General features: G+C 42.6%; 1 pseudogene; it reads right to left on the reverse strand.

Annotated features, from left to right (window-relative positions):
- Positions 1 to 4,820: 4,820 nt before the first annotated feature.
- Positions 4,821 to 5,078, reverse strand: LOC130872013 (small EDRK-rich factor 2-like; annotated as a pseudogene).
- Between the last annotated feature and the right edge of the window lie 1,583 nt (positions 5,079 to 6,661).

Raw genomic sequence — 6,661 nt, forward strand, 5'->3', positions numbered from 1 at the left:
TTCACACTGACTTTGATCTTATTTTCTTAGAAGCATAGAAACTAAGGTCAATGGTCAAGAATGAGGATGGAGGAAGGTTATCAGATGCTTACTTGCTCATTGTTGGTCTAGAAAGAAGGAACTGGGAAAGTTGGGTCGATTTTTAAAAGAAGTATCAAAGGTTCATGTGAGAGATTTCAGGTCATAAATTAGAGCAAGATCTGTCAGCAGTGTGTATGTGTGTGTGTGTGACCAGCTCTAGTGCAGCTACAGGCATGAATCAAACAGGTATTAGGTTAGTCAATAGCTAGGATATCTAGGATTTGTTTTTCTAGTAAGCCAGTTTCTTAGTTAGGTTTTTAGTGCTGTGAAGAGACACTAAGACAACTGTAACTCTTATCAAGGAAAACATTTAGTTGAGATGACAGCTTACAGTTTCAGAGGTGTAGTCCATTATCTTCATGGTGGGAAACATGGAGGCAGGGAATATGATGGTATGCCGGCAGACAGGGTGCTGGAGAATTCTACATTTTTATCCAAAGGCAACAGGAAGTGGACTGTGATACTGAGCAGTATTTTGAGCATAGGAGACCTCAAAGCCCATCCCCACAGTGACTCAAGGCCACACCTATTTCAACAAGGCCACAGCTCCCATTAATGCTACTCCCTTTGGTATCCATTTTCTTTTAAACCACCACAGTTAGTGAGAAAATGTGAGAGGCAGTTGTAGATGCATGCAAGAAATTCATTGTGAAGACCATGACCCTTATGCTCAGAAAAGAGGGAAGAAAGGATCTGGATGGTATGAGGACAGTGAAGGGTGGTGGGAATTCCAGATTGTAGACTCGTTGGCTAGGATCAAGAATTTTCAGATTGCAGACTCATTGGCCAGGGTCAAAGAATTTACGAGCTTGGACTAGAGGTCTTGGGAAAGCCAAGAGCCCACGCTTGCATGGCATTATGATGACTCCACCTTATCTCCATGTGTTCTCTCCCCTCCCTTCTGCTTGCTTAAATCCAGTGGGACAAACTTGTTTTGTCCAAACCCAAGGCTCATTAGAATCCCCTTCACATGAGCTCAACTGATGATAGGCAAAATTTAAAAAATCCTGCCACACATTTCCTTTTCTCACAGGAGTAGCCGTTGAATGAACATTAGCATTGCTTGGAGACAAGAAAATGGCTGTTGTCTGCTTATGACTATGTTTGTCTGTGCTTAAAAATATTCCAAGAGTCAATATTTAGTTAACAAACTGCCATGCTGATTTCACAGATAGCACATGTGAGAGATGTACGTATGGAATAAGAATTAATGGATTTCTCTTTTGGGAACTATTAAATATAGAGTTATAGGTACAGGTTTCTTTCTAAGCAAAACTGTGAACTGAGAGGAAGTGACAGGACCTAAAAGCAGCCTCCAAAATATCCTTGTGTAACAATAGCCAAGGAAAGCAGTTTCAACAAAGGCCGAAGGCAGATGTCCTGCAATTTAACACTTGATGACAATTAACATGCACACAGTAGTATTTGTTCAGTATTTTGAATAAATAAATAAATGGTGCAATTAGCCATCTCTCCATTATGATGTTTGTGTATAGCTAAATCTCTCCCAATGTGCTACATAAAGAGTGTCTGGTTGATCATGGTGGAGACCACTTGGTGTGTGCTCCACAAATCCTTGCCAGGCAGTGCTTACCATTCCTTAGACTGATTATTTATACCCCTTACCTTTGAAAATACTATTCCTGGTCTGAAAATCATTTGTTGTCCTTTTCTTAATCATCACTGATAACTCACACTCATTTTCCTGCTTGTTGATCTGGAAATTTCCTTTTTTTTAAATTTCCAACAGTAATTCAAGTATCACCCACCCTTTATGCTTGCCTTGCTTCTGGTTTTCACACTTTCTCAGGCTCCTTCTGAAATTTGGCACTTGTTCAGTGAAGAGAAAACTCCTACCTCATCATCGTCACCTTTCCCAGCCTTGCCAGTGGGGACTGTTTTACCCACTAGGACTGCAAAGGCCTTGGTAACTGGCTATGAACCCACTGTCTCCATCAGGACCCACCTCAGTGGCATTCTCAGTCTTATGGAAAGCACAGGGAGGAGAAGGCGGGTGGGTGAGGGCACTAGGCTCTGCTTTCCCTCAACCTTGGGAATACAAACTTCTGTAATATTAACTTTGGCCAATGACAGTCAGGCGTGTGCTCTCTTTGCCTTGTTGTGCCCTATAACATTACCCAGAAAATTCTGAGACACAGAGGGGCTGCACAACTCATTAAGGAGGTCTAGTGTGACCAAGAAACCAATTGGGTTGTATTACTGATGTCCCAGCTTTGCTTTCTCCTTCTCCTTTCCTGTTGCTGAATTGTATTTACATGGAGCTGTGGTCCAGGTTCTGGTCTCTCTGGAAATGTGGTTTCATGGCAACCTAGTCTCCTAATGACCTGTTCTGTGACTGCTGGTTGACTTTCACCACAGTTTCCTCCAGGAGTCTCAACACTTGGCTTCATGCTTAGAAAACAGCAGAGACTCTATAAATAACTATTAGTTAATTAATAACTTAAAAGAAAACGGAGACAGAGTCTCACTGAGTAGTCCTGGCTGACCTAGAACTCTCTACCTAGACCAGGCTCACTTTGAACTCACAGAGCTCCATCTGCTTCTTGAGTACTTAGGTTAAAAGCATGCATCAATACACTAAGAATTAACCATTTTAATATAGTTAGTATATAACACACTTAAACACGAACAGTGATCTTTTTTCTTGAATTCAGAAAATAGAGGAGTAACAAGCTGAGGTCAAGAGACTTAAGGGACTCTCCCAAGGTCGTGCATTTCTTAGGGAGCTTGGCTAAAACTGGCATGTTGGTCTTCCGACCACATAGCAGCATTCTGGTTTGGAAAGTGATTTTGATTTATGTGAGAGGAAAATAGTACCAGGAACAAAAGAACAAATTTTTGGAAATTATGCTTCTCCAGACCTTTCTCTAGAGTTACCCATCACTGAAGGAAACAGCCCTTACCCCAAAGAATAAAAGACATAGTTTATTCTAGAGCAAATATGAGTGACCATGGCCCAGGGTCATACATGTAGAATTCCCAAATATCCAATGTAGCTCCATGGAGTTATATATTAAAAGAATTAGGAGTGTTATAAATCAAGGCATTTTAAACAGGCATAGGTGGAAACAACAGGGTGGAGGGTTACAGCATAATGGGGGAATTTCTCCTGTGGGCTTCAGATGTTCTCCAATGGCATCATTAGCTTTTGGATTGGCAGAACCTAGTGGTCTATTAAGTTGTAGATTCCAAAAGGTTTTTTATCTCGTAGTCACAAGATAACAGTTCTGACACAGAGATGGGTAATGAATGGCTATTAAGGGTTAAAACTAACCCAAGATAAGGAGTAACTAGGCTCTGGGCCTGCAATATCCCAATCTCTCCACATCCCTAGAGTTCTAATCAGGTGATCATTCTTTGCAAACACAGCTTTCCAGGAACTGTTTTTCACAAGGCTGATGCAGCCACAGAGCTGAATGAAAGCAGGACATCACAGGACCACTCAAGGGGTGAAGCCCATCTTAATACTGCTGAGACCAACACAGCCAACCAGGACAAATTGACTCTCTTCCCTTCATTGTAATGTATCTCCATATCATCAGCCTTATAAATCTCCTTGCTCCCACCATGCATCTGATGCTATGTCACAAGCAGAAGACCACATACAGGGATAGAAAGGAGTGCAGGGTCTATTCCACAAAAGCTGCCAACCCAACCCTGGAATTCCCTGCCTCTTCCCAACACAGAAGTAATTCTTCCCTCTATTAAAATTTGTTCACAAAATGAGCTGTCTAAAATTACAGGCTCTCTTAACCTCTCCCTCCCCACCCGCCCACCATCTCTTCAACCTATTGTTTGAGTGTGCATATTATAATAAACTTCTTTGCATTTTTTTATTGTGTCTTGTCTCTGGATTTTGTCTTCTATGAAGACAAGAATCAGGAAATGTTGGGTAGAATTTCAGCTCTCCCCTCCCTTCTTCCAAACCCTTCTCAGACTTTACCCTTCTCACAGGGGACTGTGAGCACATTCTTGTCCATTCCCACTGGTCATCCAATATGCATTTTTTTATTTCAGTTGCTAGTATGCTCTCCACAGGCCAGGGCACAGCATACTTGCAGAACTTCAGTCTCCTGAAGTAATTATAAGCTCAGGCAGCACTGAGCACAAGTATCTATGTAGGGTCCTATGTTCCTCCCTAGCGTTTCTGCGGGTGCACTGTTCAGGACCAGTGTGTCAGATCCATGCACCCATAGTTACCTGACTAGGGAAAATATCCTTCATTCCTCCAACTCTGGCGTCTCATTCTGGATCACAGATTACAGAATGCTGGAACCCCCGAAGTGAAGCAGACTTTTCCATCCACTCTGTAACCAGAGCACCATGTCACAGCTCTGAATACTTACAATTTATGAAAACAAGATCATCACTGTGTCAAAAGAAAATGGGGAGAGGACATGGACCCAGTCTCTCCATTCAGACAAAGCATTCTCCCCAAACCGGCGTTTAGTCAATGTCCTAGAGAATAGGTAACTGTGCTTTCTTTAATTTTTATTTTTTGAATTACAAAGCTACTTTTAATACTTTGGGGTGTGCCCCACAGGAATAAAAAACACTGGGAAGGGGTAACCCCCTCACCCCCAGGAGTGGCCCAGGGGTAGAGAGTCTACCTGAGGGGAAGGAAGCACAAAAGGAACCCGCTGCAGACTCAGGGCAAAGGGAATGCCATCGGTGCTGGGACCTGTGAGCACTACAGGAAGAAACTGTAGTGGGACTGGCTCCAGGCACACAGGCATAGGGCAAGAGGGTTGGACACGAAGCCACAAAGCTACTTGGGTTCCTCCTTCTTCTCGTTTGCCTTTTTCTGCTTCTGCTGCATGATCTCCGAGCCCCTGGGGGTAGAGATGATGGGGCACTCTGCTTGCGGGCGGCAGCAGAAAGCCCATCATCTCGGCGCTTTCCCTTAACCGAGTCGCTCTGCTTCTTCATGTTCTTCTGGCCTGGCGGGCGAGCTCTCGCTGGTTACCGCGGGTCATGGTGACGGCAGCGACTCCAATCTGCCTCCGTTGTGTCCCCTCGTTCTGGCCTACCGCTTCCTTTAAATTATATTAAGAAAAGTTTAAAATATTTCAAGTGTGGTGGGATTGAAGGTATGACTCAGCAGTTAAGAGTGCATGCTGCTTTTTAAAATTGATTCTATTGAGCTATACATTTTTCTCTGCTCCCCTCTTCACCTCTCCCCTCCCCTTCAACCCTCTCCCATGGTCCCCAGTGCATACTGCTTTTATGGAGGATGGGAGTTCAGTTCACAATACCCATGTCAGATGGCTCATAACCATCTGTAGCGTCAGTTCCCAGGAATTGAACATCTTCTGCTGGACTCTGCAGGCACCTGCACTCCTGTGCAATAGGGAACACGCACACACACACACACACACACACACACACACATATACACACAATTAAAAATAACCAATACAAAAGTAGACAATAAGTATACAATAAAGTTGTTTTAAAAACAACTACAAAATATGCCCCAGAAAGCCATATGACATACAATGCTAACATATTTATAATCCCTTTACATAGAGTCTGTGAGGGCTAGGGATGTAGCATAGTTTGTAGAGTGTTTGCCCAGCACACACAAAGGCCTTTGTTCTATTCTGAGTACTGCATAAACCGGGCATGACGGTGCTTGCCTGCAAGCCCAATGCTAGAAAAGTAGAGGCCAAAAGATCAGATGCTCAAGATTATGCTCAGCTACTTTATAGTGAATTCCTGGTCAGCCTAGTCTACAGGAGACCTTGTCTCAAAAACCACCACAAAACAAAACAAAAAATGAGAGTTCATTTCTCCAACACAGAAGTCTGTACACCATTGTCACAGAAGGAAAAGAAAATGTATTTATTGGAAATATGACTGTGAAATATGGATTATGAAATTTTAAAGGGCAAGTCAGTTTTCTTTGTAGCACAACTGTGTGAAATCTTGCAGTTTTTATGCCTATAAAAACTACAGAAAAGTCAGGGTCTTCCCTTAATGACATAACATAACCACAGAAGACGGTGGCTCTGACTCCAACCACGCAGCCTGATGCTGGTCCTAGCATTGGTGTCTGGCCCCACCCTTGAGGGATATGACATTCGCTTACATTCTGTCTTGTTATTCTAACCTAATGGAAGGACTTTGTCTCTGTCATCCTTGGAGGGGCCTCCGGCTTCAGGGAGAGTGGTCTATAGCGTTTTGTATGGAAAGACTCTTGAGTGTTGGGTCTCCAATTCTTTGCTTCTGAGAGATGAATGGATCCCCAAGTGAACACACCTTGGGCTCAAATGGAGGCCTCACCACATAAAAAAAAATAGTTCAATTTTTGGTTAATTTTTATCTTTACTTGACTTAGAATAAACCATATATACATATTGTGTATATACACTTACATATATTCACTTCCTCTTCGTTGCAAATGGCTTTTCTTCCAACCCTGATGTAAATGTGGGATGTAATAAAAAACTGTAAATGAGAGGATGATTATTTCCAGCACATATTTTATTTTCCTTTCAATTATAAATTGTTGTGCCCTTTTTGGATGGCTGTTTTCTAGCTCATCGCTGGTAGATAA

Source organism: Chionomys nivalis, chromosome 3 (assembly GCF_950005125.1).
Source record: "Chionomys nivalis chromosome 3, mChiNiv1.1, whole genome shotgun sequence".
Lineage (NCBI taxonomy): Eukaryota > Metazoa > Chordata > Mammalia > Rodentia > Cricetidae > Chionomys > Chionomys nivalis.